The 24,954-nt window shown below is 50.7% G+C and overlaps 1 protein-coding gene across 1 annotated transcript in view; it reads right to left on the reverse strand.

Annotated features, from left to right (window-relative positions):
• LOC126542979 (diacylglycerol kinase delta) overlaps window positions 1–24,954 on the reverse strand; it is a 430,642-nt gene that overhangs the window by 308,809 nt on the left and 96,879 nt on the right. The gene's annotated exons all lie outside the window — the stretch shown is intronic.

Genomic DNA, 24,954 nt, shown 5'->3' on the forward strand with positions numbered 1-24,954 from the left:
GTTTTTAATCTTGCTGAACGATAGTTCGAACACCCTGTACACTGTTTCCACAAAGTGCTTTATGCTTCACTATGGCTGCCTTACGCTTCCCTTTATCTTTAGATTATCTTTACGAATGCTCTAGTACAGCTGGCAGCAGCTGCACACTGCGCGGCCGCACGCGCCACACATCTTGATAGCGATCAGCGCCGGGGGCCGAGTGAAGGAGCGACGGCGGCTCATACCTTTGTGCGCGCCGCGTTCTCGCCGCTCAGTTTGCGTTGAAGCGATACACAGCACGAAGGTCACTTCGCTCGCTGCTGCTACCACGCTTCACCCCGCCAGCGTTTTGACTGCGTGTCCGCGGTCATCGAGTGTGATCAGTGTTATGTTTGCCTGTGCGCGGTGACACCATGCATGTCATGGTAATTTAGATAGTAAGCGAATGTTCATAGACCGATAAAATTACTATCCTTACTTCGTATAGGTGTCTACACAGTTCCTATCGCAATCGACGGTTCGCCTTTCGGCCTGTTTTTTAAAAGTTTGGCTAAAGTTACGTGGGACAGCCATATAGCATAAAGAAAAGTTAACTAGTGAGCAGCGTATCAGTACGGAGAATCAAACGCCCACAGCTGTTCATCATATGCTGCGTCGGGCGTGCCGCCAGTCCCAGGCCCGGCCGCTCCAGCAGACCGCAGCAGACAAAGAAGGGCTGCAGTGCAAATACGGCCTGGTCAGTAACTCCTCGCGCGTCTGGCGGTCATTACCGCAACAGCGTTCCCGCCAGGCATGCCCGGCTGCCTGCGTCGCGAAAACGCAGTGACGTAAGAGAGGCCCAGACACGATGGATGCGCCGCGGCCCGAGCCATCACCGGCGGGGGCGCCAGACCACCGACGCAGGGCGGCACGAAGCAGGCTCCCCAACATCTCGCATGTCGCCGCCGATGGACCGAATTTCGTGAAATCCCCGGGCGTCGGGCACGGCCGAGGGAAGCCATCCGCCCTGTAAAACGCCCACCACAAGAAAGGTCGATACGCGGCGCGCACAGAGAGGCCTGCGTGTCGCCCGGCGGCAAAGGTTCCCTCTTCGGTTAGCATCCATCTGCGCTGACGTATACGCCTCTGCGCGGGTGAGGAGAAAGGCAGGCATCTGCTCCTTGGAGGCGGTATCTATTCGTGTACCACTCGCGTATATGCCGCTGCTGATTCAATGATGAGGTTTGACGCCCCAAATACTTTCGTGGAGGTCTTCGAAGTGCTCGAACATCCGCCCAGAAATGTACACGAGCGCCTGTGCGTTTCGCCAGCGCCGGCAGCCAGGAGCGAACCCGCGACGTCAGTAGCAGAGCGCCACTGCGGCGGGGCTTCTTCCCGTGTTTAGCGGCGGGATAAAGTGTTCCGCCACCGCTTTGAACGCCATTTCAATCGCCGTTGACAAACTACGCATTGTTGCAGAGCGCTCCGCTGCAAAGCGCGCACTTGCTGGATCGGAAGGCTCCAAATCAACTATCCCGGACGCCCAATCAGAAGCACAACGGCAGTAACTTCAGCCAGTGTGGCCAGTGTTCCCAGTGCCAATCTATAGACCCACGGGGTCTATAAATTGGCATCTCATCGCTGTCGGTGACCAATTAGGCGAGGCGAATATGTTGCCGGATATCGGTAACGGTCACGGCGCTCTCCGGAGAGCGTGTATAGGGTAGCCGTCACCTTCCGCGCCGCGACTGTGAACGGTATTTCCCGATCAGTGATCGCACACTTCGCGTGACTCCGTCGTCTTGCGTGGTGGAAGTTTTCGCTGCGGTTCCAGCAAAAACTGGAAAGGCCTCCGGAATAACTTTTCAAATCGTCTCGCGGGGCTCTTCGTAATTCGTCGAGTCTCTCGCGCTTTCTGCACCCGTATTCGCGCAGCGGGAATCCAACCCGCCACGTTGTGCTCGTGCGGAACGCCGAGGCCGCCACAGGCCCGCAGAGCCTTGAGGGCGTATTCCCATCCTCTCCGGTTTCAGGCTGTACGAAGAAGTGCTTTAGCAGGTGCTGTGGACGCGTGTGGAGGGACGTAGTCGGTCGACTACATTCTAGCGTGGACCCTTCCTCTGAATGCATGTTGTCAGATTTGTCGGACGATCCCACCGCTGTCAACCAGATGTAGGAGTCATCGGACGATCTCGCCGCTGCCACCATTTGAAGGAGTTGAAGGTCGTAGAGAGGAACTCGGTGAACAGGATTTATTTACATTATTTACATCTTAGACAATAGATACATCGACAGTCTAGCGTGACTCCCGAATGGAGCCCGCAAGACGACACATACAGCAAACAGCTTACGAGCACACCGCTCACGAGTACATTTCGAGCACGACAACGAGCACACAGCTCACTAGTACATTTAGAGCACGACAACGAGCACTCAGCTCACTACGACGAGCACACACTAGCAGCCGGCAAACGCTGCTTATAAGCACTTGGTTCGCGCGTTGAACGTTACGGTTCACTGAACTTGCGAAGTCGTTCTTATCGGTACCAGTTAAAAACGACTACGTTACCGTAACTGGAGGATAATGATTCATGAATATTCCGGACGGCTTGAAGCTTCCAAGCGTTTCGTGATAACCTAACGGATTTCTGTACTCAGTCCAATATTTGCACGTTCGTGCGTAATGCGAAAAAAAAAAAGAAATAGGGAAGCAATTAAACAGAAAACAAACATCAGGATAGTACTAATTAATGTGCATTACTGCGAAGAAATCGTTACCGGAAGAAAATGTGCTACCTATGTAAATCAATATAAATTACTCATCTAAGGCGAAGCAAGATCGTGCTTTCCAAAGCCCAGCCGCATTGATGCCGGCGTTGCCGCATTACGTTGTTTTGCCGCGTGGTTTCAGCAGCCTCTTTCCATCTTTCTCACAGACTCGAGCACGCGGGACGGCGCACAGATGACGCATACATTGAGCTTTGAGGCGTACTACAACAGATGCTTGCACGAATCGGTCGCGGATGCCGTGATTTGCTTTATTCGATAGCGACATTTGCAACGCTTCCTGTAACGTCTTCCGTCACCTAAACTACTCGCTCTTCGCGGGTTACGTCTATAGATGCTTGAAAATAGTTCGAAACTGGTGGCGATCTCATGTCATACATCCATTTGCGCCAGCCCCTCCCCTCTCTCTCGTGTACCTTGTATTTTCCACATGTCACCGCGTGATCGGCGCAGCGTTATTGCAGTTGCCATGCCTCCAATCACTTGGCAATCACCTCGCGTGTAACTGTTCAATTTATCGCGCGGTGCAGTGGTACTGAAACGGGAGGCTCAACAACTCCTAAGTGGCTTATAGGCACAGCCGCACTCGGGTTTCGATCGATCGGAGTCGGCATTAATTAAAAATTTCCTCTCCCAGACCGAACCGGACCCTGAGCATCGAGCGGAAGGGGACGTACACGCGCGCACTCGGGCCGGGGAGCGCTGCCGCATCGCTCTGCTGCGATGCCGTGGCCACTCTGCTGCGTGTCTCGGCTGACTGCGATGAATGAATCGCTGCCTCCCGCTTTTGGAAAAGCAAGGGCTTGCAGAAGCACGCCTGGGGAGGTCGCGAGGACCGCGTTGCCGTTTCGGGAAATCGCCGCTCTTTGCTCTTGGGCCCAACGCCAATGGGGGTTCGCTTCCGAAACCAATTTCCCCAACGCCACGGCTCGCGCGAGGATCGATGATTCTGCGGCCCGTGCTGCTCTCTTTACCTCGTTTCAATGTTACCCTTCTTCCTTTCTTTGTTCTTTCTTTCTTCCTTTTGTTGGTGCGTTACAGTTTCGGTTACTTTTTTCCTCTCCACTCTGGTTTTGCATTTCTCGCGCGGTCTTATTTATCTCCCTCCTTTCTGAGCTCTACTTGGTTCTCTCTGTTTTTGGACAGAGAGCTGTGTTTTCTCTCCCTCATTTTCCTTCCTTCGTTCACACGTGTTCTTTCCTCGCCTCCGGGCCCTGAGAGAAATCACGCCTGATTGGGTGTGCGTGACGACCTTCGGCGCCGAATCTTAAGCGGCCTTCCCCCGACAGACTCGCAAACGGTATGCGCGGTATGTGAGCAGCGCTCTACAAACAGACCGTGCGTGCGAATGTACGTCACGACTCATTCGCACCCGTTAGCAATCCAGCCGTTCCCACGACTAGCGGGCGGGCAGGGAAGCGGTGGAGTGGTTATTTGCCTCGGCAAAGGCAAACACTTTCGTCCGCCACCACTGTCGCGAGAAAAAAACGGGAGCGTGAAATTGCTGTAGCCGCGCGATAGCGAGGAAAGGGGGGGGGGGGGGGGCGCACTCAGTATTGATAGAGATAGGCATTTAAGGATATTCCAGACAACCAGGGCTGTTAAAAGGCAGCTTACACTATAGGTGATAGCCGTGCGCGTGTGCTTCGAAGAGGGGCGTAATATTGTAGAAACTGCACGTCTTTTCCTATTACGCGCGCTCTACATGTAGGAGATTCGCAGACGTCAAGCGCCACTTTCTCACCAGGTCGCTTTAAACCGGCTGCACTCCCTAAGCATTTTTCGAGACGGAAGATTCTGGAAGCGCGACCGCATTCGATGGCTTTGAAGCCCACCGTCCTGAGTGACCGCCTGCTGACGTGTCGAGCGCACTCATATGTTCGAGCAGTGATGCCCTATTGATTGATTGTGTATGTCGAACCAAAGCAACTTTGGGGTTTGAGAAACGTCGCAGTGGAAGGCTCCGGAATAGTTTTGACCATTTGGGTTTCCTTAACGTGCACCTGAATCTAAGTTCATCATCTTGTTTGCAAATCGCCCCCATCTAAATCGTACCCACGACCTCTTGCTCAGCAGCTATGGCCGCTGAGCTACCGCGGCGGGTACAGTGTTGCCCTGTTGTGCACTGCAGCCTTTCCTGCATACGGTGACAATTGTTATATGGACTCGCCCTTCCGGTTCACAATCATTTCTTCCGTGGTAACCATATCGAAGTCACGAAAAAGATAACGAAGCTGTTTGTTACGATTGCAGGAGATCTTGAGGACATTTATTGTCGCGACCAAATATCATGCACGTACAGGAAGTATTTAGAACCGTTAGTTTCTGAATACATTTGCGGTAACAGGGCAGCAATCAGTACGTGGGAAAAGTGCACGGTACTAGCATTGCTCGTGCTCTCCTCAAACTCAAATGAGGTAGAGACCGAAAGGCTACACAAGTCGACCCCAGGCTGTCCAGAAGGCCCATGATGTTGCGGTGGGTCTCGGCCTGCCAGTCCCGTCATGGGTGAAGCCGTCGGGGCTCATCCCGAGGCGTGAGCTCTTCAGGACCTCAATAAAGTTCTTGGCATGTCATATCATGGACACCACCTATGTGGTGGTGCATCAGTGAACCTCTCGCGAGCTGGCTCGCACCATCACTAAAAACAATGCAGCTGATTGTGCCCGATTTGCGTAGACTGCGATGCGCATCGCTGTCTCGCTGTCGTTGCAAACATTTGCTGCAGCTGAGGGCCAGCTTATTGCAGTCAAAGAACTGCCAGTTTTATTTGCGATAGCTACTTGGTCTTTGCACCTGTTCGTCAAGTTCTCTTGTCTGAAGCCTCTTTTGTGTCATATGTGCCTGCGAGATGTGTAATAACGCAAAAGTTTATTTGCGATAGCAAGCTATTACTTTTTCCTCACGTTCGCGTCAGCTCGCCTAGAGTCGCTTGTGTGACTATCTAATCTTGAAAAATAAAACAATAATAAATCAGGCGCAAGAAGACGCAAAGGGGTGCTCCCAAATCTCGGACGCAACAGCCAGCATTTCTGGAGTGTTTACTAGGTGGTGCTACAATGCTGCACAGCGTGCACAGCGGAGCACTGCGAAAAAAAAGACAGGCTTCACCAAGGCGCGTACTATCTGCTGGCGCAACCACATGAAACCAACAAGCAGTGCAGCGCAGGAAGACATTGGGGAAATTACGTGTTCCTTAATTTGAAATGTATAAATAATGAACAAAACACAAATAAACACGGACGAAAACGCAAATTACCGCCGGTGGGAGCCGAATCCACATCTTTCGTTTTTCTAGCGACGATTTAACTTGATATGTGGGTTCGAATCTATCACACGCATATATATGTACTCACGAGGATTTCGACGGAAATTTAGGGCGCAGGCTTCTTTCCCAAGCGTATCACCCGTGAAGGAAGCCGAACGCCAGGCCGTGGTGCATCACTTGCGCCCATCGGAGTGGGTGCCTTGCGGGACCCACAACTTCCCGCAGCCGAAGCTCTACAAGGCCGCGGCTGCGGTTGTTGCGTGAGACAAGCAGCTTTCATGCCACACATTTGGACTCATTGCATGAGCACTTTCATGCAGGGCGCTGTGGTCTTCTGAAGGCGGTTCGGGTGTTCCCTTTCCTGTTGCTCGAAGGGGTTACACGACCGAGTGCAAGACAGATCTGACTTTGCTGTCGTAAGGCCCTTCAGCCGCAGCTTTACGCGGGGAGCATATCCCTCTCTCTTCTCCTTCTCCTCCTTGCTCCCTGTATTTCCTCGGTTCTTGTTTGCCTCAAGGCGCGAGCTTTGTCCAGCAGCAATGTGGGCGCGCCAAGAATAAGCTCCCGTCAACAAACGTCTCGAGAGGCGCCCCTTCTCGTTCTGCGCATGCCAACTCCCGAGAGCAGCTCTCACAAATGCGCAGACGGGGGGCGCGCCTGGGCTCGATAAGCGAGACGACCGATAAACACCACCAGATGTAGTCGGTATTTGTTCCGTTGGACTGCACGGCCGTTTGCATAGTGATGCAAACCTCGTACGAGAAGCTCGACAGCGGGTGCCCATTGTTCGTCTTGGTTAAGCCTCGCACCTGCGGCTTCTCGGGAACTTCCGGTCCAGTGTTTCCTCGGGGACATTTGCTGGAAACAAACACGCTTTAACGTGGTCTGCGCTCGGTCGGCATACTTCGTTTGAGGTGCTGAAATATGAGGGACACAACTCGTGCTTGGATAGAAAGCATGATATCACAATTTCTCGTGCAGTTCAAGCTGGAAATGATTCGTGAAACCTTTAGCGGACCATGGACAAGAACACAACTATTGAGGCGTCTAATACTGACGGTAGCTTGTAACTTGACAGTAGTTTCGGCTGTGCCTCGCACACGCGTCGTTGTTGTTGCTGTTGCTGCACAGAAGCACCAAACAAAGGGAAAGATAGGCGGCCTGGCAAACGGTTCTCCGCACCCATCCGATTGGAGAGCAGAGTGAGAAAGAAGAGGGCAGGCACACAGCACGACAAACGGTTTTAAAGACGAGTCCCGCGCTTGAGAAGACTTCTAGCCCGGAACGTTTTGAAGAGGGCAAAGACAGAAGGCAGGAACACACAGGACAACGCTATGTTCCTGCCTTCCGTCTTCGATGTCTTGCGCTGCCCTCTTCGAGACGTTCAACCAGTACAGATTCCCCCAAATGTAGATCCAGAATTCTAGCACAGATTTGTGAGCTTCGTGTCGAGTTCAAGCTCAATATTTCGAAAATCAGAAATGTATCATTGTATGCGCGTTCGAATAGAAAGTGCACATTTAAGTCCTGCACAGTCACGTCCCCGCATGCCCTTAATTGTGCCTTTGCTAGATTGCTTCTTGAAAACCTTATTCTGGGTATTGGATCAATTGCGGTATAGAGGAGCAAGATGTGCAATCATGCAGCCCGTTTCAACGTGATAGACGATTGTGAAACAGTTGGCACATTCGTCAGGCCATCCTGAGATTGCTTTCAAAGCGATCTTATGTTCGTGCTAAACGGCAACGACGCCGTATTACGGAGACGAATGTCTTTGGTAGCATTATTCGGATTTGTTAACACAGGAACGTGATTATTGTCATCGTAAATCTTAGTTACATTGTTAAACGTTCTTTGAAGCTTCGCAGGAGCGCTCGAAAAGTACCAGTCGAATGTCCTACGATATTCACCGAAAAAGAAAAGAAATATACATATCAGAACGTATAGGCTTGAAGCAATAAAAAGACATTTAGTGGCGTTTTGGCGGTAAATGCGAGAGAAATGCGCCAACATTACGTCGCATCTCTTTGAGGTCCCGGATCCCGGATTGAAACCGCGCTTATCACATTGAAAAGCGTTGTTCAAGATAGCACTCACCCATCTACTCACACAAACACACACGCGCGCGCGTTCGCTCATCTAAACTCTCCCATTTCCTCTCAACCTCTACCACGTGACCAGCTTCTCACACTTCCTTTTCCGGCAACGTGCTATACACTGACGCACCCGATGCGCATAACTTGAGCAAAAGGAACCTTGCGCGGCGGGTTAAAGCACGCACGTGCAGACACAGGACGGAAATCAAGCGTCGCCGCCAATGCTCTCCCCGCATGTGCTGCCCGTGATATATCGGAGCTGAGAGCCCGCGGAAGGCTAACCGCAAAACAATCCCCAGACGGGTGGGAGGCTGCCGTCCCTCAAAGGATTACCGCCTGATCCGGCTTCGCAGGAACGGCGCCTCCGCGCATAAATCACTCCAACGAGAGGAACGCCGAGCACGTGGCTGTATCTAACTGCACAACGCTGGAAGCACACACGAGTGAGTGCCGGTCAATGTGCCGGAAGGAACACCGGGTAGCAAAATAGGGGGGGGGGGGGGGGGGGGCTGTATAGTATTGGCAACTCCAGAATTCGTTACTTGTTCTGGCAACATTGTCCAAACAAGCAAAGATGGCTACGACACCCAGGTTCATGGCGGCTAGCTCTTTCGCTTGGTGCTGCGCTCACGCGTTTCTCGTTCGTGGTGTTGAATCGAGGTGCTTCGTCGAAGCCGACAGGGTCCTTGCTGCCGATTGCCTTGTTTTGGTCGCTCTCAAGGATTTCAGCGACGAAACCACGGACATCATTGCGCTGTGCGTGCCAACGTCCAGCCTGTCCCACGAGCCGCATAAGACTTTTTTAAAGACAAAGCGCCTTCCAAGCCACCCGGAAGTTACAAATGGGCGGTGCGTGTGCGTTGCTGGCCTACAAGAGATTCAAGCACTTGTTTGCGGTGTTGCCCTACTGGTACGGGTAGGATACTCGACTGTTTTCGACCTTCATAGAAAACTCCGCACTGCGACTCGTTTTGTAGTTTATCAAATATATCATCTCGCAATATATAGGCAGTAACGCCCGTCTTACTTTCAGAAGCTAAATCGGATATTCTGCACTGACAGAAGGAGGCTAAAAGCTGTAAAGTTACTTGTTCAGTGTACCTTGGGATGAGAATAAATTAGAGTTCCACTTGTGAGTCGGGGCCGCACCTTTCTTTTTATAGTATGCTGATAGGTGCATGGCGAAGGTCGTCTGCGTCCGATGGCTGGTACTTGTTCGTGCCTGCAGTGTTCGAGGCACGGCCCGGCCTTGGGATCACAGCAGACACCCGCCGCCTGCAGAAATCCTAAAATCCTGGTGAAATGCGAGAAGTGACCACCAATCGGGCCAAGTTGAGTTGCTTCGAACAGGTTTCAAAAATTTTGTCAGGGTTTTCTTTTGGGCTAAGTCACTTGCATTAGTCTAAATGCATGACTTGGAAACGAAGTGAACTAGTTTTAATGGAATTTAGCTGCGTGCATATTGTCGGAAAGCAAATTGCCGGGGTTGTGCACAGGTCGAACACTCCAAAGCTGGAACGAGCGCTGTTTGCTGCTGCTTCTAAATTTCTTGTGAGCAAATAAACTGACAATTCAACGCTGTCACACACCTCGTGAATGAGACGCCAACACCGATCCAAATTCCAAAGCCGACTTATCAGCTTCCGAAAATAACCCCACGAAAGCACGGACAAATAATAAGGTACCCTCTGGTGCGCCAGCGAACGACGGCTGTGGTTCCAAACACCGAGTCAGAGCCCAGAGTTGTCAAAATTCAACGAAATATATTGTTCAAATAAGGCGATTACATGAAAATATGCACACTTCGGCTAGGCACTTTACAATGCAATTCAGATGGGTATTAAAGGGCCCCTGAAACGGTTCGGACTAATTTTGTAGAGGCGTAGGGTACAGCTAAAGTTAATCATTAGCACCACAATTTGTGTGAAACGTCTCACATTAAGCGAGCTACGGACGATTACAAGTTGCCCTCCTCCATATTCACGCATTTTCTTCTCAACTCGTTCGCCGAGTGATCGGGACTGGCTCTGCGTCATGATGGCACGTCGTGTCGTCGACTTCCGGTTCTCTAGGAGCGAGCGCGCGAAGCCTCTCCAAACTCTCCGCCAGCTGCTCGGCAGTCGACCCCAAGCGAGAGCTAACGAAGCAGCGTGCGTTGCGAGCATTCTGTCGCAGCGCCGGACGTGTCTGGTATTCCGGCAACCACATGCTAACTGGGCGTTTCAACGAAACGGTGGATGCATATGTCTATAAACTCAAGCTGATGAAGGAACTTTAGCGTAGACGTACGTGAGCTGCCGATGGGTCTCCACGGTCCAGCCACCCGTTGGCGCAGAGCTTAACCAGCCAAACAAAGCTCTAATATTGCTCTAACCAAGTTTAAAACATTTTGAACATTTACAAAAACAACGTGTTAACGATTACACTCCTGCGAAAAATTTACACCAGCAGCAAAGAAGAATACATTTTGTTACTGCTACCGTGTGTGGTTGAGCTCTGTGCCACCAAGTGGCTGCCCGGTGCAGACCATTCACATTCGCGCTTCTGTTCATCCCGCGAAACGACACGCAAGGGGACACGGCCGGGCTCTGTTGGCTCTGTGCCCTTGCGTTTACCCTAATGTCACTAGACCGTGCGGATGCTTGGAGGAGAGATGGAGTCGGGAGACGCAGGCGAGCACAGCAAACAGATTTTACTAATAACACACCCAAAATAAAACACACTCAAAATGGAATTCAAAACTCAACTGACAATTCACCGATTCTCCGAACGAGGAGCATGGAGGATTAACGCTGCCGTAGTCTCCCGTTCTCCGAAGGATGTTCATGGTCGGTTAGCGCTGCCATCCTCGCTGGTTCTCTGAAGGGCGCCACCACCGCGGATCGATCGAAGCACCTGCAGCGGGCTGAGATAGTTTTGCAGAGCAGTACCCCTGCAGGCCGATCGTAACACCGTGCCCATCTCTGCTAACCTAATCTTCAATTCTAAAATTTCTTTTTCTCGTTTCTGCTCTTCGCACGTTCATTCGTGTTCCTTTTCTTTTTCTTGTTGAGTACACTCGAAGAATTTCATCGTCTCCTTTGGCTATCACCGCCAAACGTTCCCACTCCATCTCTAAACCAGCAAGATCAGTGACAGGGCCGAAATAGAATCCTGGAAATATCCTGGGACGGATCCTATCCTGGGACGTATCCTAGTAAGGATTCTATCCTGGCAGGCTCGTCAATTTGTGTCACTGACTGATCTTGGGACCGTGCGGATGTTGGGAGCTAGGAGAGATGGAGTCGGGAGACGCAGGCGAGCAGAGCAAACAGATTTTACTAATAACACACCCAAAATAAAACACTCAAAATGGAATTCAAAACTCAACTGACAAAGATTAAACTCCACACTCAATTGCTTATCCTAAATAATGTCCTTACCTTCGCCTACGTGCGTTCTTAGCGCGTTTCGTGCGAAAGTCCGGCAACCCTGGCTTATGGCTGCACGCAAACAAAACAGAACGCTCTTACGAGGCTCAGTCGTGGCACGCATTTCCAAGTCCGATGTGCGTCGGCTCTTGCTCCCAGTCGGTGCTCCCGCCGACTCCGCAAGTTTTGCTTCCTTGGTATCGGCCGGCCAGCTCCTCCGTCTCGGATGCCGGCGTCCCGAACTATGGTGACGTGTCACACAGGCCTGCCTGGCTAGGCCTAACACCGGGCTCCGCCGCTGCCTCTCCGTGTGCCGACGAGAAGCCCTGGGGACTATCGTCCGTGCTGGTCTGCCGAAGAAGGGGGATCCAATTCCTGGAGTGCCCGGCAGCGCCGTGGGAGGCTGCAGCAGGTCCAGGGAGCCTCGCTCGAACGTCGCCGAGGTCGACGACTACACCCTGGGTCGCCAGCGCCACGGGCCCGTCCGAACTTCCAGGACTCCCGTCGCCAGAACGAAGCTGCCGCTCCAACCTTCTTGGACCAGAGCCACGTCGATAATGCCACCTTGGCGCCGCTTCTCCTCCTATCACACCTCGGGTCACGCGCCTCGAGGGCTCGTGCCGTTCGGACCGGTCGGCGCGCATCGTCCTCTTCTTTTTTGTGCCCCATGCCTCTTGCATACGACACCAAATACCGGCCGTGCGAGACGCTATTGTGGTAGTAATCTTCCGGTGTAAAGTGACGGCCGCAAACGCCCAAATCCTGGCGTCGATCGGATAGCGGCAGTCCGATGCGCTGCAGACAGTCCGCTCGTCTGCTGCCTTGCTGAAGGACACGATGTCGCAACTTGACATATTGCCAGTCGCTACGTTTGCAGTCCACAACGCAACAAAGTCGAATCAAAGTGCTCGCGAAAGGCTGAGACTGACTCTAACCGCGGAGCTCTAGTCAAAATGGAGCATGTTGTAACACAAGCAGACGACGCTTGATGTGTGCCGGAAGTGCTAAAGTGTAGTGAGAAGTTGTTCTTGTGCATTCTCTTTGTTGCTTTCTTTTTATAGAAACAAATTAACTAACATTCCAACTATTACGAACATCATTTGTTCACCATTAAGGTGGAAACATTTTAGATGACTCGCCCTGGCAGCCAATCGGATAGCTCGCCCACATGACGTCAATTGGGTGATTTACATCATATGGGTAGGGGCGGCTGAAAATTCCGCCGGGCGATAAGCTGCGATCGGCAGCGAGGTGCATTTTTAAAACCTCATAATAAATTACAAGCTTTACGCGGAGCACTTAGATGCGTCAATTAATGATCAGAAGGACCTACTCTAACGACTCAGTACGTTTGTACAAAATCGTCAATATCGTTTCAGGTTTAACAAAACTCTGAAAAATAATTAACGACAGCCACTAAGAGTTCGACACGTACAGTATAAAATGAAGATGAGTAACAAGTGTTCATTCGTATTCATCCATGCTGGTCTTGAGCCAGACGTCCCCAACGTAACTTGAGGCAAATCTCAGAAGGGGCTTCTTCCGGAGATGCAGACGCCCGAGGAACTCGTCAGCTGGCCGGGGAAGCGCCTTCTGCAGACGGTCGGTCAACGCGTCGCATCTCTTCGCCGGCGCGGTCTGATCTCCGATCTCCTCCGATTCCAGCACGGCGCCCTCCGCCGGCGTCTCTTGAACTTTCCGACGGAGTCGTTATGGCATGAACAAAGCCTGGGAACTTTCTAGACACACTTCTCACGTTTTCAGCCACGGCCACAGTGATTCATCCGTCGGCACATTTATGGGCGCACGCTCGGGCTGCCCCCTCTCACTCTCCGCGTGTCGAGGCAACACACTCTAGGTGTTGGTCGAAGTCTGAGAGGGTTTTTCGGCACGCGCCCCCCCCCCTCTCTCTCTCTCTCTCTTCTATCGCCGTTGATCGCGTCGGTTGTCTTTGCTCGCTTGGGTGATACGCGGCGCGCGCTTTGATTGCGCGCACTTTTGTGACAAACGCTTTGAATTACAAAACAGCACCTTCTGCTTGCTCCGCTAAATTAAAGCATGCGATGAAAACGATGTGTCGCTTTGCGGCATAACATGTGTCATGATCAACTTCAGTCCTTCCGAGGCAGTTATCATTCCTGTTACCGTGCCTGCAGACAAATCTACATTATGAAAATATTCCTGCCGCATTAGTAGCATTAGTAACACTAAAACTGGAGCGGAAAGCTATAAACGAAGAAATCGAAACGAAGCTTAAACGTACATCACTGTCATTTATTAAAGCTGCTGCCTAAACAAAGCCCACTCCGCGATATGAAACGCCAGCAAGATATCAAAAATAAATAAAAAAGGAAAGCGGTGTTCCGCTCACCGGGAAGAAAGAAGGCCCGAGTGAAGTGTTTCGAACACAACCCGTACAGTACGAGTCGTCACCTTGACCCAATGCGAAGTTTCTTATTCGAGACGCTCTCCGATATGCGTCGTCTGCTCCCTTCGCGAAAAGAAGGAATCATATATTGCTGTCTTGCGCCCTCGATGACATGCATAACGGTGCACAACAAAAGTATTTCGACATCCGTTCTTTTCTCTCTTCTTTTTTTATTTTCGCACTTGTGCGCGGCGGCATCATGACGATTTGAGAACTACGAGGCATTCAGCTCGTGCTTAGCGCATGCCGTGGCAGGAGGCCGCTTCAAGCTTTCATCTGGATCGGCTGTTTCTGGGCGCGGCCGCTAGGGGGCGAACATTTAGTTGAACTTGCCAATCGTTAACACGACGTGCCCTATGTAGGCACATGGATATGGCTAAAGATGAATGAATGAATGAATGAATGAATGAATGAATGAATGAATGAATGAATGAATGAGGGTAACATTCACAGACACATTAATTATGGCATTGTTTCCTGGGGAAACACATACAACTGTCATATCTCGTCTATTCAGCACTTACAAAACCAAGCAATACGCATTATCACAAACAGCGGGTTTTTCACAAGTGCTACTCCACTACTTCGTGAAAATAACATCCTTGTTGTAACGAACTTCCTCAACTATCATCTAATAATTATGTTTTATAAATTACTAACTAAACAGCTCTCATACCAATTCACTGATTCCAGGCACCTTATCGATATCGATAACACCAGGTTTGCACGTAACTCCAATTTCCTACTACCTATGGTTCATTCTAACTAGGGAAAAATGACATCATCATTCGCTGCTATAAAACTGTGGAATGGTTTACCCGTCAGCATTAAATCTTCATCCTTTCACACATTTAGTCACGCCCTTAAGCTGTTTTATATGTGTAACTAAGTTTACGTCATTCATTACACATTTGCCATTTGTATGTATTCACGGTTGTTGTTGTTTTTTGCACTATAGGCTAGCATACATACAATTTGTTTTCGCTGTTTTTATTTTTCTATGTTGTATTTTCGCGATAGTGTTTGTTTATTTTAGTTAGCTTGCTCTTCTTTAATACATCTGTACATTGTCATTATTAACCGAGGCTCCCGTTGCAGTCTTTGACTTTGGGACCCGCGTCTGTATATTGTATCTCACCAATTCATTGTGTTTAAACAATAATAAACTGATACTGAAAACGGAAGCAGCAACTAATGAGTGAGTGAGCACGTGACTTAATGAGCGGAGAGGATGAGTGATTAATCGTTTTGCACTAGATGGCTTAATGGGTGAAACGATAGGTGAGTTATCGTGGATAGGTAAGGTAACATGTCGGTGTAAGCAGCCTCGAAACGGTGCCTTTCCGGAATGTGCATAAAAAGGTCACGAAGATTCTGTGCTAGAGGTCTGTTGTTAGAATCCGGCAGCCGAACAAATTTATGTATAACACACACACACACACACACACACACACACACACACACACACACACACACACACACACACACACACACACATATATATAATATATATATATATATATATATATATATATATATATATATATATATATATATATATATATACACACGGTTATAGCTAACTTGGACCAACATTCTGAAAAAAACATATGCGTTCTTCGGAACAGAAATCGCGTGGGTGTTCTTAGCGTTTATGTAAGCTTACAGTACCATTTTTTGCTCGTCTTTTTTTCAGTAATTAACGGTAATGAATTACCCACTATTAAAATATAGCTTGAAACGTTCAGGCGTCAAAAGGAAAGTTGTGGAGCTCCACAAATATTGCCCAACCCAGGCACTTGCCACGAGATAGACTTAGCGGGGCCGTTTTTATTCGGGGAAAACGAAAGCCCGCGGAGTTTGTGCATGTGTGTGTGTGTGTATATATATATATAATACGTAAACCGAGCGTACACGTAGCCGCACACTTCTTTAGCCAGCACTACCTCCGCGAGCAGCCCACGAAAGAGGCTAGAAACACACCCAACACGGAAACGCGGGGGCAATTCGTCAACAGGGCTGTCGTTGAATAAGCCCGTGCAACCAGCGGCAACTGAAATTGCGCCGAGCGCTGAATCGCGAGTGATGCGGTCTGCATCGGAGTGGACCGCACGGTGCCTCTCGTGTATCGCGTTCGTCCGGCGAAACGAAGCCGTCAGGGCAAGCGCAACGTGGCCGGCGCGCGCCCAAGCCGCATAAAGTCAAGCGCGTCGCGGGAGCCACGTATGCAGAGAAGGGCGTGGCGGGAAGTTCTGCCTCCGCGTGGAAGCGAGGGAACGTGCTCAGTGGGGAGCCCCGGAGCGCCCACGGGTCGCCCGCCTCGATACAGCGTGGACGCCGTGTACAGCGTAGGCGCTTTCGTGCGCGCAGCGTCGTGGCGGCCAGCTCCGCGGGCGGCCCAGCCGCGCTCAGCAGTGGTCGGCAGCGCGGTGACCCACGCCACTCGCAACTTCGCGCGCCTTGTCGCGCGCAGCTAGGGCCGAAAGCTTACCCGTGTATGCCACCGTCGTTAACGGGGCGCTCTGCCAGGGGAGGGCGAGCGTTCCCTCGGCGGGGGCGATGCGCCCGCAGCACTGCGTGTACTCTCGCTCTCCGCGAGACACAAACTCGACGCAGCCTTCCGACGCACGAAAAGGCTGCGCAGGAACGTCCCACACCGTAGATCCATTTGCTCGACCCGCTTTCCAAATACTAGACGTCCTTCCGAACGGGCAGAGAAATTTGCCAAATTGGGAATCACGAAAAGAGAGCTTTTTTCTTTCATCTTTTTTTTTTTCCGGCACGGAACTGCGGTGTACGCACCGCGTGGATCGTTACCTTCCGCAGTCTCACTGTGCACGCGCCTGAGATTTTGTTTGCGTTAAGTGAAACGGTGAACGTAAAATGAACGTCCCCGGCGAAGTTCACCTGCCGGAAGTAAAAGCAGCGAAGAGAGAGGCATGCAGACAAGAACGGAAATCAATTTGCGCAGGAGATGCGGACGGATTCCTCCTCACTCGCCCGATGCCCACACCTTCGCTCGCTTGCCTGCCGCACTCGTACACTTCCGGCGCGTTCTCGCCGTTAATTAATAAGGGCGCTTGGCGTGCTGCAAGCGCTGGAGTGCACACACGCGGGTAAACGAAGTCGCAGAAAAAGACGGGGATCGAGGCTAACCGGTAAGGAATCCGGTTTGCTACCCGGTAAGCGAGGAAGGAGAGGACAGCAGGAAATAAAAGATTAAGGGAAAGAGACCAGTACTGGTAAACGTAAATAGCGAACACATGTCAAATTACGCACGCGGACCGCAGGAAGCTATAGGCATCGCACTAGGAGATCTTGTAGTGCAGATGGCTGCTGTGACCGTCTTGAGAGAGGAATGTACTTAAATAGGAGCTGGATACGTTAGCCGAGCGAAGTGGCTGACCGGCCATAAAGGAATCGGAACCAGCGCAAATTGATATGCATTAATTTTCAGAACAAAGCGCCAGCAGGCAGAAGGCGTATAAGAAAATCAGGCAAACAATAAAACTGCCCATGATTAGTTTTCTACATCCCTTGTCTGTTGGCGCTTCGAAAAGCCGGACAGTCCATGGTCTATAGATGATTAGGACTACGCTGCCCTGATGTCTTTATTAGGACAGCGGGCGTCTGTCAAGCGTCTCCAAAGCGCGATACACAGCACTTGCCCCTCCCCACTGTGACGTGGAGAGGGGGCAAACATAGCCACTTGCGCGAACGTCCCATCACGACCGCGAGTGTGTGACAGGCATACGTACGCTGTCGGCTACTGCAGTCAGAAAGAACGCGTCCTACAGTCCACGTGACACCAGGCAACAGACGGTGCAGGAGAGTTTCTTCCCATCGCATTATTCCACGCAGAAGACGGGATATGCAATTCAGGTGTCAACAACTGTAGGCGAGCGTTTGCAATGTGAAAACAGTTTATTTCGACGAGGCAAATGTAAGACCACGTGTCACGGATCAAAGTCTAGCCACTGGAATCCGATCTTCACGGCAGAATCAAAATGCATCAACAGTAGTCAGCACATCGATAACGGTGTCCCGGCATCCACCGATAACGTATGTAGAGCTCCATGGTGCGCATGCCTGATCGTCGGTATCAGTTATTCATGAAATCCGCGGCACATTGAATATCCAACGCTTTCAAAACTGTCTTGTCATATTCTCAAAATATTGCTCCACCATTGAAGGGGCTCAAAAAGAGCAAATTCGAGTGCCGCTCTGATTGCACAAAGAAGGAAATGCGCTATTTTGTGCAAAAGTAAGACGGCGATCGAAAAGGTAATCAAGTGAATATACCTGAACAACTGACGCATCAAGCGCACCACGCCGTGCGAACGCAGGCAACGCGCAGAGAAAGCGTCTCAATCGAGAAGTTGCGAACTTTCGCTGGGGACCGAGAGTATTTATCGGTTCAGACTGTTGTTGTCGGCGTTGTTGATTGTTGGCGTTGTTGCTGGTTGTCGTTATTGTTCAATATCGAACGACTTTATCAGACCGTCGCTGTGCACTGAGTGCACATTACCCTGTAGACATCGATCGCATGCTTCCCCAATGCCGCCGCCATCGTACCACCATGCAGTTAGCGGCAGATGTATCGCTCGATATACGAGGAGAGTTACGCGGAACAGTGATTTCGTAGGGTCCCAACACCGAACTGGGAACGCAATCCGAGCCAGGTACCAAGGCCTTGCTCTTATACCTACGCCCGTCAGGCATTCTTTGACCGTTTAAAGTCATTGGGGCTTGTGTCTTTATTCCTAGCTTTCTTGTTCATTTCAGTTTGTTTGCTTGCTTGTTTGTTTGTTTGTTTGTTCTCATCATGTGAATTCAGACAACCCACCTGAAGCCTTCGAATATAATAGGGCCGACATCTTCAGCTTTTATTAAACTAGCTCTTTCTCGCCGAGGACGCAACTGGTAACACGAAAGGACTAGTTCCAGGGCTAGCTTGTCTGCGTTGCAAAGGCATTGCCCGTTTTACGCGTCTACAAAAGACGAGCTAGCTACCGTACCAACAGCGCGCGCTCTGCTATAGTTTACAATGCAACACGGCATGGCCTTAGCACCGCGACGTGTACATATATGACGACGCAGCCGTGGCTTTTGGATGCGTTTCTTTCTTTTTGCCTTTCTTTACGTTTTAATTTTACGCTATAATGCCGCGTATTTACGTTTGCGAGCCTCACAAACACAGGCCCGCAGTGCTGCACCCGGTGAGCGCCGTGAGCCACGTTTATTGATAACCTCGCTAATTCTTTTAGGGATCTTCGTACGGTACCCGTTGTGCAAAACACCTAGTCGTTATAGAAAGAGCCCGTTTCTAAAAATTAACCATGACCGGGGTTCATTTAAAGCCCACGTCAAAGACGAGTCCGAGCGGCGCTTGGCTCCTGCGCGGGCTCGTTCTAAACGAACCTTTCCGTGTTGAACACAAGTTCGGCAGGCTAAATTTTACCCGCGGTTCGCGATAAGGGCAACGACCGAGAAATAAAAGGAATAATACAGAAAGCGGCGAGCGACACACTCTGCGCGCATAACGACGCAGTGCGTTTTCATTTACGATGATTTATGGCGCTTCCGAGCAAACCACGACAGCACACTTTGCGACGCCCACGTTAACGCGCTGGAGAGAGCCGCAGACCGAAAGACGACGAACACAGAATGATGGACGATGCAAACGGGCAGGTAGCCCTTTCGCCCACCAGAGAGGACGGCGCCCGAGAATCGATTCCTTCAGTCGAGCACCAACTACTTCAGTCGAGAACCCCCCTACGTCCGCAGCACTGGGTGAGCAAAAACAGGATGTCCTCCTCCTCCGGTATGTGATTTGCTACAGGCGCCGCGACAAACGTAACACGCACGCAATTCGGGCACCTGCGTAGTGAGCCAGCAACGGCGGACGGAAGGCAAGAACCCGGTTTCCAACCGTATGCGCATACCGTCCGGCGCCATGCTGCGGATTATTTATACAGCGTGCGTGTGTGGTGAGCAAATTCTACAAAGCAAACGGAAGAGAGCCAAGGTGAAGAAGAGGACAATTTGGTGACAGGCCGAGAGAGAAGACAAGAGAACTTGCTCTCCTCGTGAAGAGTATAGACGAAGTGACCGAAGGTCGTCGACCCGCGGAGCGAGAAACGACACGGAGAACTCCGTAACGCACCCGTGCATACGACCATGTGTTTGATATTGCTCTGCGCACAGGATGCAAGCAGAGTGGCACGTGTTCCCATGCACAGTACACATAGCGCGTGCCTTGGCAGAGAATGAGTTGCGTAAACAGGCAAACACTTCTCGCCTCACAGTATAGTTGAGGTCACTTACGTCCGCTCCAGTTAACCGCACCCTCGAACCCGCAGTTCCGGAAAGAAAAGCGTCAATCGGCATTCAGGCCCGGAGCACTGAAATCACACTTTCAGCTGTTAATTCATTTTTCTTTTTTTCTTTCCGGACGCTCTAAATCTTACATGAAACATAAGGGAAAAAATGCAGATCCTACGCACGTGTAGAATCTATGTGAAGCGAAGCTTTGTTAAACCGGTTAATTAACTGCTCTACAATTAATGGCGATGCGTACAATTGTGTTTACTTTCATCCTAGGCAACGTCTAATATCAAGGAACGTTTCTATTTATCCACCACAAAGGTCAAACGTTTATCATCATGCAATTGTTCATGTTTATGCGCTACATCGCCCGCAAGCTATGTCGAAATGCAAACTCCAAATCAGGCGGATGCAGAGTGCGAGACGACAACGATGTCACGAGAACGAGTGTGACGCTTGTCGAGGGAAGAACGATGACGAAAGGCACGGCGATGGGCCTATATCGGAAGCACCATGTTACTACACTTCCCCGGCATTAGAAGGTCTTAGTGACCTCACTTGAACGTGCAACATGAGGCTGAGTTTTCTCCGCAATTTGTTCGAGGAACGCCAGGAAGTTTCATCTCAATTATGGGCAACCACTGCGAAAACAAAGCGAGAGAGAACAACTTTGTTTTAAACTACGAAGTATTTCAGAGCGACAGCTCTTCTTTAAGCATGCTTACTTTTCTTTTTTTTTATCTTTTTTCCTCGTTGTAATTGTTGTGGCACGCCATAGTGTGGAACTCGGGACTAATTATGACCACTTCGGGTTTTTTTACCGTGTACCTATATCTAAGTACACACGAGCGTTTTTGCATTTCGCCTCCGTTTAAATGCACGCGGTCGTCGCGGCTGCAGGATCGAAGCCGCGACTTCGAGCTCAGTAGGCCAACGCCATAGGCACTTAGCTGCCGCGCCGGGTGTCATTCCACACGACGTCTGTTCATTTTTTTTTTTTTTCTCTTGATCGCGGCAGTCATGACTTTGAAAAAAAGTGCTTCGTGCAGCTTGTTCAGCCTGACTGAGTCCTGGATCACCTCCCTATTTTTCCCATTTCTCCGTCTCATAAATTTCAATTCGTATACCAACCATCTCCGGTGCTTCAGCGGCACTTCGTACATCGACGTGTACTTGGCAGAGCACGTAGGGATGTTTAAAGTTCCCACAGACGCCGGCTCATCCAACTACAGGCTTGACTGCGAGCGCACCTTGTCCGCCCTACGTTGAAGTCAACTTACTTCATGCAAAGCCAGGAACGTCCGAACAACAACCTGCTAACTCTTCCTGTTTTCCAACTGCCCCTCTATTCAGCCGTGAGCATATGCTAACTGCTCAAACAACGCCGACGTCGCCAAACACTCTCGTGTGTCACACACTCGGCATACCCTCTTCTTTTCATTTTTAATCTTGTCTTTTCAGACTTCAATATCTTCTCGAGCCTACACGCTCAAAGTGTCTCACTTACTTTCTTTGACGTTCCCTATTTACGAAAGCACCAGTCCTCTCAACGCTATCAAAAGACTGTCAAGTGGCATTTCTGCGGCGCTTTCTCCACAGGCTTTCATCCACCACTTCTGCGCTGCAATTTCACGTCGCTCGATCGTGTCGGGTTCTTGCTTAACTCCAAAATTCAGTACGCGATTCATCTGGACCTCCACAAGTGAACTGCAGAGTCTATGTGCTATTTATGGAATTCTGAGGAGCGGGGCAAACGCATATATGAAGACTTTCAGCGGCGATGTAAATATGACTATGGCGCCAGAGTCAGGAAACGAAAAGGAATATAGCGACGAGCGAGAAAGTGCGCGGGAAGGGGCTGCATATGCAAAATGCCTGAGTGCGCACCTTGTTTCTTATACCTCTCTCGGCACGAGGCAAGCGGCAAGCATGTCAAGTTCCCATGCCCGCTTTCTCTATACGCCCTCTTTTCATAGACGCCGCGTGATCAATCAAATCTGCAGATAAGCGCAGAGCTTTAATTATTAGCCGCTCCCGTCTCCTCTGCACGTTCGCGCACGCGCAGTTGCTGCTTGTCTTTCCTCTCTCGTCGGCGCGCTCTGCACACTCGCGCACGTGAATAGTGCAGCTGATGAGACACAGCTCGAATATTAGAGCAGCGTTCGCTATAGGTCCAGTACGCGGTGGACTTTCGTTCGCGTCTAACCAATTTATTTTTATAATAGAGATTTCGTTTCGCATTCATGAGCCGCATAGTGAGCTATACGCCCCTACGAGTAAATGTTTCTGTCTCAATCAGTCTTCACTGCAGAACAGACGATGTGCGATACACACAGTCCCGTAGTAGCCTCTACTACACGGATACATATACAGAGCTTTTTATGTTCCGCTTGAACTGATATCAATTATTCGAAATCTTTAATATGCACTTTACGGCAAAGTGCGTTTCGTTATGTTGTAGAGGAAATTCAGAATGGCTCTCTTTTTTTTTTTTTTTTTTTGCTATTGCATTGCAGCGCTCTCAACCGTGCTTCGAGCGAAAGAACCGTGCGCGCGGACCGTGACGAAGAGAACGGCCGCGTCTATATACTTCACAGTGCGTAGAACCGCCCACGTCGGCACGCGGAAAAGACGGGTCGCCGTCTTCAATAAGCGAACGGTCCGCGCGCACGGTTGTTCAACAGTTCGCGAGAACCATGTTGGCCACTGACCTTCAATGCCGTATACATAGCTCGCGGCAACGATTGACTCGCTGCTGTTCCTACGCGAACTGTTGGTAAGCGCAGGCACTGATCGATCGATGGCGTTTCCAATCTGCAAGCAACAGACCCGTGACAAGAGGAACGTAGTGATGGAGTTCTGCAGCCAACCAACTTGGATCAACTCGGTTGCTTCACCGTGCGCCAATATCTTTAGATGGACGTTATTCCAATCCACCGCTTTCAAAATTAGCCGGTCGCCCCATCGGCAGGGAATCGAACCCGAAACCTCGTGCTCATTGGCGGAATGCGGACGCTGAACCACAGTGGCGCATGCACATGAACGTCCTTGTTGTTTCGAAACCAGGGGCCGAATTGGCAGGCGTTAGCCTGATCTGTTTCTCAACGAACACCACCCATTTTGTTCTTACGAAACAACACTGATGGCTTGCTCCTAGCTATAGAAGGGAGAACGGCGGTGGCCGAAATCGAGAATAGAAAGGTGGACACACCACGAAAGGAGATGAGCACGACTGTGCGAGTGGTGGAAACGCAGCCACGAACGCGAGCGGAGCAACGGTCCGTTTCTCTACGTGGCGCGTGACGTGTGAAAGGCGCAGTGTGAGGCCCATCGGAACCGTGAGACGCATTCCATTAGACACTGCATGCAAGGTAAGTTAAGCCGCAGGAACACGCAAACCTGACAACAACGGGGAGGAGCGCAGCGGCACGCGCCGAGGCACATCCCAGCGTCGTGCACGGCGCAGACAATCGGGGGGAGAGACACAGCCGATCCGGCCTCCCTCCGCGGGCTGCCCGCGACACGCCAAGGGACATCGCGCCAGCATTCACGTGGCCACTCTCCATGGCGGCACGAGGCCAATGCTTGCGCGAGCCACGTTGGCCCGCCAGGCAAGAGCACAATGCGGACGCTTGTGGCGGTCGATACGACACAACTCCCACGGCGAATTACAGTCTGACTGACGCGGTGGAACCACTATAGTCATTCGTCGTCAGGCGTTGTCATCCCACTGCGCACGTGTCGTCGTCGCCATACCATCGTCGTCGTGTAGTTATCGTCGTGGTAGTCTTATCGTCGTCAGGCATGGCCACGAATTAAGGGAGACGTGGTAATGATGACGACGGAATGACGATCTGCACGTTCCGAGCGTCACAAGCTTATGTCGAGCGAGGCGTTTCCCAGTGAACGTATGGCCAACTTGGCCGTGTGCTCTAAGCCTCCAAACGGTCGCTAAACAGCAACAGCGTTCTTTGTAGACACCAAACCAAGCTTCGCTTTTACAGATTCCCACAGCGCGCGGGGCTTGCATATTCTCTCGCAAAATATGACGCAAAATTCGTAAAAACGTACAACGCGCATGAATGCGTAATCTCAAAGAAAAATTCGGAAGATTTGAGAGGTATACAGAAAAAGCATGTACAGAATCACGTGCAGTGTTCTCGCTCTCTCCAAGCCGTGCGATAGACTCTGATGCAAACTACTCACCACCTACTAATGCGAAAGCATTATATGCCCCATTACGCGAAAATCTGCCGGCGTGACCAAAGGTTGGTACCAAAAATGGCCGACGGTGCAAGGAGTAAAAACACACGTGACAGTGCAGCCAATGTGGAGGACGTGGTGCCACGTCATGAGTGTATAAAATGCGTGTATAAAATAAAAAATGAATGAGTCATTCCACACAGTGAAGGTGGATGACCAGCGAAGCTGTTTAGTGCACCACACAGAGGTGACACCGAATTATTAACATAGGTAGAACATATTTATTGTCCTGATCTGTGGTCATCGTGACGATATAGGTACGCACACACATTTGCGTATAACCTCTGTTATTAAATGTGTCCGTCACGTAAGACAATGAATTGCTCATACCCCTTAAGCAATGGCTCATACCCGCGAAACGCGGCCTCCCCATTACGACGACGGTCGCTATCGAATCATCACCATCAATATCATCAT

This window comes from Dermacentor andersoni, chromosome 2 (assembly GCF_023375885.2).
Source record: "Dermacentor andersoni chromosome 2, qqDerAnde1_hic_scaffold, whole genome shotgun sequence".
NCBI classification, from domain to species: Eukaryota; Metazoa; Arthropoda; class Arachnida; order Ixodida; family Ixodidae; genus Dermacentor; species Dermacentor andersoni.